This window comes from Anomaloglossus baeobatrachus, unplaced genomic scaffold (assembly GCF_048569485.1).
Source record: "Anomaloglossus baeobatrachus isolate aAnoBae1 unplaced genomic scaffold, aAnoBae1.hap1 Scaffold_2233, whole genome shotgun sequence".
NCBI lineage: Eukaryota > Metazoa > Chordata > Amphibia > Anura > Aromobatidae > Anomaloglossus > Anomaloglossus baeobatrachus.
In genome coordinates this window covers 289,628-298,901 of record NW_027441995.1, presented here as the reverse complement: position 1 = coordinate 298,901, position 9,274 = coordinate 289,628, and the positions used below count along the sequence as shown (strand labels likewise).

The window sequence follows — 9,274 nt, the reverse complement described above, 5'->3', positions numbered from 1 at the left end:
AAGTGCAGAGTAAAGGACAGCGACCACCAGCCTGGGTGGGGGACCTGAATGCAACCGGCCGGGGCGGCAGGCCACCAGCACCTTTGGTTTACCGAAAGACTCGTGTGATTCATTTACTGTGAGTAACCAAACATCCCCCTGCTTGCTCAGGCGCGCCGGCCCTTGCCATCACCATACCCTGCACAAAGACACTGGGCCCCGGGGCAATCATCCCTACACACGGAGGGGTTAACATCCAGCTGCCACTACATCTCTCCCGGGTATCCCATAACGGCAGCGGTGGTGTCCCACCTCACCACACACCGTTGGTGGCGTCACAAACTTAATACGGCCTAGCCCATACATCTACATTCCTCCTTTTATTCGACATGTCCGCGAGACCCCCGGGTCGAGCCACTCTCTTAGAAGGTCTGGATCCGACCAACGGCGGCTGCTGGCACAGGGGCAGCACAAAAGCATTTTTGTGGGTTCGGATATTCAGAAACCCATGAATGAAGGATGACGTGTTTTAAACAATAATGAAAACTGTTGAAAAAAGGGCTTGGGACTCTTTGAAAGAAGCAATAAATACGTTTCTAGGTAACAACAAAGAATCAAAATTTAAGTCCATCGTGGAGAACATGCTGAAACGTTTCAAAGCCTTGGGTTGTCTAATGAATTTGAAGTTACATTTTTTACATTCCTATTTGGACTACTTGTCTGAAAACCTTGGTGCTGGTGGGAAGAACAAGAAGGTTTTCATCGGAATATCAAGGAGATGGAACGACGATACCAAAGTAAATGAAACGTGAACATGATTGCCGGATGCTTCACAGAGAAGATCCACAGGCCTTCTATAAGAGAAAAGGGGGATCTAGAGAAAAGGAAAAAGTGCAAGAATAAATTTCTAATAAAGTTGCAGAATGACTGTACAATAAATAAATGTATTTTATATATAAAATTGTGAATATTTTTGGTTACAATAAGTATTTTTCTTGTTCATGTCACTTGTATGTAACTTCACACATGGATTGTACAAAATCAATATTTGATGGTTAAAAAAAAATATTTATTTTTTTTTTTAAATCAGGACATTAGAAAACATAATAATCAGTCACTGGATTTGAAGTTTCATAAACCAAAATTTGACATAGCTGTGTAATTTGTCGGGCACCCACCGACAATAGAATAGCGCCAGATTTAGGAAGCTGGCTGAGGTCTGCAAAGTCTGTAGCCAGGTGACAAAATTGTCCAACCTGGGTTTCTTCCTTAAGTAGTCTCTGGTATGATGATATGGTATAATCCTGGCAGCCGGAGTCGAAATCCCTAGATTGCGGTTATGATCTCCAATCGGAATTGAAGCCCCTAGATTGAAGCCATGTAGCCAAGTGATCCTCTAGTTGAAGCCAAAGTCCCTAGACCGAGTCCACAAGGCATCCTGGTTCTGATCCCCTAGCCAGCTCTTAAGAGCTTAGACTAGATCATGCAACATCCATCAACAACCTGGTGACTCCAAGAAGTCCCCTTTTATAGCCATAACCTTCCCTTAGGATATACTGTGCCCTTATCAGATTGGTTGTACAAGGTTGCTTCTCTTATTGGATGAATTTCAAGCTGCATGGATAATGTTCATTTAAATGATGTGGATAGAAAGACTGAAGATATCTACATGTAGTCTGAAATCCATCATGAATCAATACTATTTTACACAGTCATAAGCAGCCCATGGGCATTCACCTGCATTCAAACCAATAACAGCTCATAGACCAGACAATCCATCTACCACTGGACCAAAGACAGGAAGTTAAATCCACTGCCTGCGGTAACCAACTTAATCCTATAGGCTACTCACACAACAAACCCAACAGAAAGGAAAAAAACATGGCTTCGATTATCCATCCAATGAAAACGCATAACCATTGTGAGCCATTGGACAATGCAATTGGACACTTGGTGACATGGTGCACGGCCCAATGAATCAAGTCTTTACTTCATATTCACGGTTTAAGCCCTTGGGTTCTAATGTGCCCAGAGTACATATCCAGAAAGATTCTCTTTCTTTGAGCTAAACACAAGTCAACAATACATTGTAAGCAGATTCTATTACCAGTCCCACACCATTTTGTGACGCATAATCACACAGTGATCCAATTAAGATTCCAAGTCATCGAACATGTCCAAGCCATACGCAGAGGAGGCAATAGAATTAGGAAGCTCAAAGAAAGGGAATCTTTCTGGATATATACTCTGGGCACATTGGAACCCAAAGGCTTAAACCATGAATATGAAGTACAGACTTGATTCATTGGGCCATGCATGGACATAATGGACATAATTCTAATAGGCAGGACAGGTAATAAGGAGCACAAGTTATATGCTAAAATGTGTTGTGTGACAAGACAGACACAGGAAAGGACATGATAACAGGTGTAGGGACCAACAAGGTGAGACAAGGGGTATCAGGATAGGGTCAAGTAGGTATGAATGTAGTAATGGGGCAGGCATAGAGAATTGTATGTGAATGTGAATTACAATAAATCACTAAGGAAAGGAATATGTGAGTGTGTGCCTAATGTAAACTAATATTGTACTGGCAAAATTATAGATGGAAAGGGAGAAGGGGAGGGGGGAGAGAGGAGGCTGTAATTGACTACAAGGGTATGAGTTATGAGTGATCATAGGGATAGTGTTACATAAGTGGAAATACCTATGGAGGACCGGATGTGTAAGCGCATACCTTATACAAACCTATAGAGTGCTGATGGGTGAGAGTGTGATGTTAGATATAAGACATCCTATAGTGAATAGTGAGCCGTAATCAAGTGCAACAGGGATATTTCACGTGACTATGGGAACCTGGAAGGTAAAGAAAGGGGAGAAAAAACTGTTAGACAAGGTAATCAGACATAATGTAACCAGTTGATCAGACATGATCACCTGGTTTGAGACCCCCTGCCTTACACTATATAGATATCATGTTCATTCCCCATCTATCTTGCTCAGGAGAGCATCTCCCTCCCCCGGCACCAAGAGCAGCTCATACTGAATTGTTACATTGACTAGTAACACTGCACACAGAAATGCACCTTAATATTCCACTGTTAACCCTTTCCTCCCAGCAGTAACACACAACTCCTCACCTTGATATCATGGTGATTTATGGTCAGAATGACTTCAATGCGATCAGTGATTTCTATTCTAGCTCTGCTCACATAGATTTTATATCCACACTCAACTATAGGCCGTTCTTCATATTTTGGGGGCTTTTAGTCAGATATACTAGTTTGTGCCTGTATAGTATTGGTGTAGATGGGAGTGTAGGGCATGGGTTACATGGCACTGTGGTGGAATACTGATGGGAGGTATTGGTGCTGTGTTTGATGCTTCTACTGGGTATTTTCCTACAAATACTGGAACAGCTCACTGCTTAGAATGATCCTTCCCAGCTCTATAATATATTATATATACCCCACAATGCAGGCTCACACACACATTTGTCTCAAGTGTGTTGTAGGGACACAGATACAGTCTTGGTCATGTGACTAAAGGCTACTTTACACACTGCGATATCGGTCCCGATATCGCTAGTGTGGGTACCCGCCCCCATCTGTTGCGCGACACGGGCAAATCGCTGCCCATGCCGCACAACACCGACCAGACCCGTCACACATACTTACCTGCCCGGCGACGTCGCTGTGTCCGGCGAACCGCCTCCTTTCTAAGGGGGCGGTCCGTGCGGCGTCACAGCGACGTCACTGAGCGACCGCCCAATAGCAGCGGAGGGGCGGAGATGAGTGGCCGGAACATCCCGCCCACCTCCTTCCTTCCTCATAGCGGCTGGGAGGCAGGTAAGGAGAGGTTCCTCGTTTCTGCGGTGTCACACGGAGCGATGTGTGCTACCGCAGGAGCGACGAACTACATCGTTACTGCTGCAGTAACGATAATCGAGAATGGAGACCCATGTCACCGATGAGCGATTTTGCACGTTTTTGCAACGATGCAAAATCGCTCATCGGTATCACACGCAGCAACATCGCTAATGCGGCCGGATGTGCGTCACAAATTCCGTGACCCCAACGACTCCGCATTAGCGATGTCGCAGCGTGTAAAGCCCCCTTTAGTGGGAGTGGTGTACAGGGTCTTAGCAGTAAAGAGTATTCCATATTTCTGCCAGATACCCACAGAGATATTGAAATCTGAAAAAAGAGACTTCTGCTCATTGAAGGTAAGAACTGCTCACATAGCGTTCAACTCCACAGCAAACGAGTGCTCTAGCACTGGCATCTCAGCAGGGATATTCCCCTACTACACATGTGTGTCTAGGTCACTGTGACAGTTTACAGGACATAACTCAGGGCACCTAGACAGAAGGCAGAGGGACTACTTTCTATTTCTGGTGTAGAGCTTAGTACAATATATATATATTTATACTATTACATGGGACACATGTACCTTGTATTACCATTATTCGCTGTATATGAACCCCTTTTCTCCGGGCATTATTTGTCTATAGCATTTTTCACGAACCTGAGGCAACTGAGAACCCTTCAGTGAAGGAATTCCACTAACCCTCACAATACCTACCAGGGGCCTCCCTGCAGTAACTCAGGTAGTTGTACCCATTCTCTTTCCGCATTCTATGTGTTCTTCTTCTTTCTTCTTTTTTTTCTTTTTTCTTCTTTTTATTTCTATCATGTAGTTCAGGGGTTTATAGATATATGTCCTGCATCTCATATTTCCTTTAGTGGTGCTTCTTACCCATTCTCATATCATTTACCCTAGTATTTCATGATCCTGAGGCGACTGAGAACCCTTTAATAAAGGAATCCTTTTTCACCTGAATTGTCAAGTGATACTTACCAGTGACTATCACGTAATGTTACAGGTAGTTCCATTTTCTTCCTCTTCTTTCTCTCCTTTCTTCTTTGTCACACGGTCCATTGTGTTATAGCCCACGTGTCATGATAACACTTGTACCATCTTTTCATTTAGATTCCACCTACAATTATTTACCGATTCCAGTTCTGGAATAGGCTTTCATCATCTACTCACTAGAATTCTCAAGTTCATAAGGTACTGAGACATATACATGTTCACACCATTATAAAGAACAAAGTATAAACATTGAGGTTTTTCTCACACCCATGTTCCTGTGTTCTTTGATATGATATGTGTTCATTTCCTTCACTATATAGGATTGCAAGTTTTCCATTTGTACCTTAATGGCAATGACGCTATACAATTGAACACATATCATCCTGTTATCCATATAGGTGTGTATTTACCTGCTTGACTATTTTTGGTTGTTTGATCCAGAATGTTTCTCCAGATAGGTCATGTGGAAATTTTCTTTCCTCAGTACAAATGTTTTCACTATGGCTTTGGAAAATTTTTTTGTATGTGCATCATGGTCATTTGACCCATTGTACTCTCAAGTAGCAATATATTGTACTGTTATGTTGTACTATGTACTAATTACGTGTTTATATGGTTTTGTAACCCTTTATGATCTTAGATAACTTTATCCTTGATAAAGACCTAAAAACAAGCTCGAAACGTTGGATGAATTATCCTTTTGCACAAATAAAGAATTTTCAGCATTCCAAGAGTTCTTTTCTTACGTTATTGATCACTATAGTGTGCCAGAGCTATTTCTATTGAATTGACTCTTATTTTTTCTGAGCACCTGCTATATACACAGTGACCCAGACATATTCAAGTTTCATTCAGAAGGCAGAGGGAAGCCTTAGCAGCTGAGCCTATATCTTGGCTTGTGAGCATTAGAACAGGCCGGCGATTACAGGGTAACATGAAAAATGTCCAGCTTGCATTATGACTAGAACATGACAATATCCTTTTAAGTACTAACCTATGATGCGTTCCTAAGCAGTTGATGTTATATGTTCTACATTTCATTTTCTGCATACTTTACAAGTAGTAGAATTTGCTTTGATATAGGCAACTGGATTTTCACAATGAAAAGGCAAAGGATAACGCCCGAAAAAGACGCCATACATTATGTCAGTGCCATCACTGACAAACCTGGATTGACCATGAAATACATCAATTTCCTTAAAGGTGAGTTAAAACAAGTTTTAACTAAATTGCCTTAATATTGTCATGCATTAGAATGACTGTCTTAGGTAATGATAAATATTTTCTACAGGAAGAGGAGTGTTTGCTGAAACTGAAATCGAAAAAGGGAGTTTTGTTGCAGAATATCGAGGTGAGCTCACGTATGCACTTACGATGGTAGACAACTACTCGAGATTTATGGTTGTGGTACAAGTCAAAGATCTAATGGCCCATACTGCAGCGAAGGTCTTCCAAGCACACTTATGCAGACCTCATGGCTACTCAGAGAGAGTCCTCACAGATCAAGGCACTGCCTTTGAAGCGGAAATCTTCAAGGACTTCTGCAGCTTTTACCGATGCAGGAAGATGCGTACTACACCCTACCATGCTCAAACCAATGGTTATCAACCTGCTCAGGACTTTACCCCATATTCCAGATGTGGCCTTACAAGTGATTTATAGAGGGGTAACAATACGTTGGGATCATCGGATCTAATCTCCCTTTTTATACACCCTAAAATCTTGTTTGCGTTAGAATAAACAATAACATCATAAAGGTATAGCAGTACCGTTTCAAAGTTTCGGTGTCCCAAGCAGCATTCCATCAGCCTCTGGAAGGTTCCTGGCAAATTGCACAGCTCGAAGGGCATGCTTTTGAACTCGCAGAGACCCATCGGGGTGGCAAAGGCGGTCTTCTTCCGGTCTGCCTCAGCAACGGACACTTGCCAATAGTGACTAGTGAGATCAAGGGTAGAAAAATAATTTGCAGTTGTCAATGCAGCTAGCTATTCCTCAATACAGGGGAGTGGTGCTGTCCTTCTTCTTTAACAGGACCAACGGAGCTGCCCAGAGGCTACAACTGTCACGGATAACCCCAGCCTCCTTCATGTTGCTCAACATGTCCTTGGTACACTGGTAATGTGCAGGTAGATTTGGCTTATATCTCTCTTTGATGGGTGGGTGTGCACTTGTGGGGATGTAGTGTTTGACCCCTTTTATTTTTCAAAAGTCTAGCGGATGTTTGCTGAAGGCTTGCTCGTATTCTTGCACTAGCCTGTAGACCCCCTTCTTGTGATGTGAAGGTGTGGAGTCAGTGCCTACGTGTAATTCCTTACACCACTCCTCTGGCTGACTTGGTGAGCTGTCACTGAATGGGTGGGCTGAAGCAATGGTGGATGCTGCTGTTTGGATAGCATGTGTATCTACTGAGAACAGCTTATCAATGGTGGCAAATCGGAGCAGCTTAATCTTTTGCTCTCCGCAGTTCAACACTCTCATGGGCACTCTTCCCTTCCATATTAATGAATAAAACTATGATGTAAATAGCATATAGATACCCCACAAATGCAGATAAAAGTAGGTTATGGGAAAAGGGGGAAGAGAGAAACAGGAAAATAGTGGAATAAAGTATAACTTCCAGGTGGGAGAGGAAATGGCAGCACAGCCAGTGGAGGTGAAGCAAGGGGAGCCTGCAACTAAAGAGTTGAGAGCGTTATCACATGGTGACTGAGCCTGATTGTAACGGGAGCATAGAGGTGCCGATCCTGTCTTACCTGCGTTGGTGTAGAAGTGGGTGTCCTGTGGTGGAGTCAGCTATGTGCAGTGGTGGCCGTGGGTTCTTTTATGTGCGACCGTAGTAATAGCTGTGCCCACTTCCTGTATGGGAGTGGAATGCAGTGAGGCTAATGGAACGCACGCCTGCGCATTTGTGTTTAACGTCGCGCATGTGCAGAACGGAGAAAAGGCTGCGCTCACTTCCTAATGAAAGGGAGTGAGACGCAGCTGGGAAGGGAAGGGAAAAGATTAGGGTTTGGGGATGATGAAAGGGCTTTCTACGGGCAAGGATGGCAAAGGGTGGCAGTGACGGAAAGTCAGGCAGATGGTCCTGTCCTGTCCTGTCCGTCCGTCTTTTTGTATCATGAATTGGAAAGACTGCAATGGGGAGGGGAGGTGCTTGTGCCCAAAAGGAGGAGTTATTCAGATTCATTGCAGTGGGCGGCGGCTGCAAAAAGTACCATTCTCCTTGTTTTTGCTCTGCAAAACAGCCTTTTCAAGGGTTTGGCTTGGGTGACAAAATGTCTTCTGTAGGCGTGGGTTTGTCTCCCTCTCCCTAAGATGTGTCCGGTATAGGCCAGGGTGCCACTCAAGGCCGTAACCAATTCGGGTTATAGCTTCTCGGCCTTTTGGCTAAGATCAAGTGTAGTTTCGGAGGACGCTACCTTGGTCGGTACTGGAAGGTGCCTGGGATTGCACGTCTGCCGGCCTTGAGGGAGTGTGTGCGCCTTCTGGTGACACATAGCCCTCTTGTGCCTGGACGGTTCCCAGGCAACGGGAGGCGATCACCTTTGTTATTTTGAAGTCCTACTGATAAACAGAAAAAAAAAAATTAAATCTGTTCTTATCAGTTTAATATCTGATACGTCCCCTCTCTAGGGACCATATATTAAATGGATTTTTAGAACAAGGAGATGGAAAAAATCTTGCTCTGTCCACTCCACGCATTGACCTGGTATTGCAGTACCTCCAGGACCGGTGCACCCCTTCTTAACCGAGTTTCCAAAAGCAGAACTCAATTCACCTGATTCAAATGAGCCTCATTAGTGAATTGAAAGAAAGCAAAAACTTTATATGCACCTCAATTTGGCCAATTCACTTTTCACACTTTCACCCTTTTTTTTTATCTTTCACACCTTTTACTTGCTTTATTGATGCAAAAGCTGTGCCAAATAGCAAACTCATCTCCACTCAACTTGACCAACTCTGCTATGTCCCGTGCAGTATCTTATTCTCAGTCTTATCTAGATCATTTGCAATTGAATAGAATAGATCCCTTTTGGACACATTGGATTCAGCTGCTGCAGTGACTGCAGGTGTTAGAAGATGCAGACTTGGCATCAGGTGCTGTCTATCAGATTCCACTCCAATTAAAGCTTCCATTGTTTTTCGGTGTTTTCTTTGAGCAATGATGATGTCTTTAGTGATCTGTTGGCTCCCTCTCCTGGAGGAAGAGTTTGCTTGCTCTTGGACTTTCAAAAAGAGAGGTCATGATAGACATTTAGCTTCTGAGCCCAATTGGGGACAGTCATGGGTGATGAATGTTTTGCAACCTGCTGCGAAGCCTGATACCGCAATATAAGGAACGTCAAATACTAAGAATGGGCGGCCTATGAAAGAATTAGTACTTTCATTAAGCATACTTAAACGGCTAATTGGGAATAGA

The 9,274-nt window shown here is 43.4% G+C and overlaps 1 pseudogene; it reads left to right on the top strand.

Annotated features, from left to right (window-relative positions):
• The first annotated feature begins 8,392 nt into the window (after positions 1 to 8,392).
• LOC142261453 (U2 spliceosomal RNA) lies at positions 8,393 to 8,597 on the top strand (annotated as a pseudogene).
• The last annotated feature ends 677 nt before the right edge of the window (positions 8,598 to 9,274 follow it).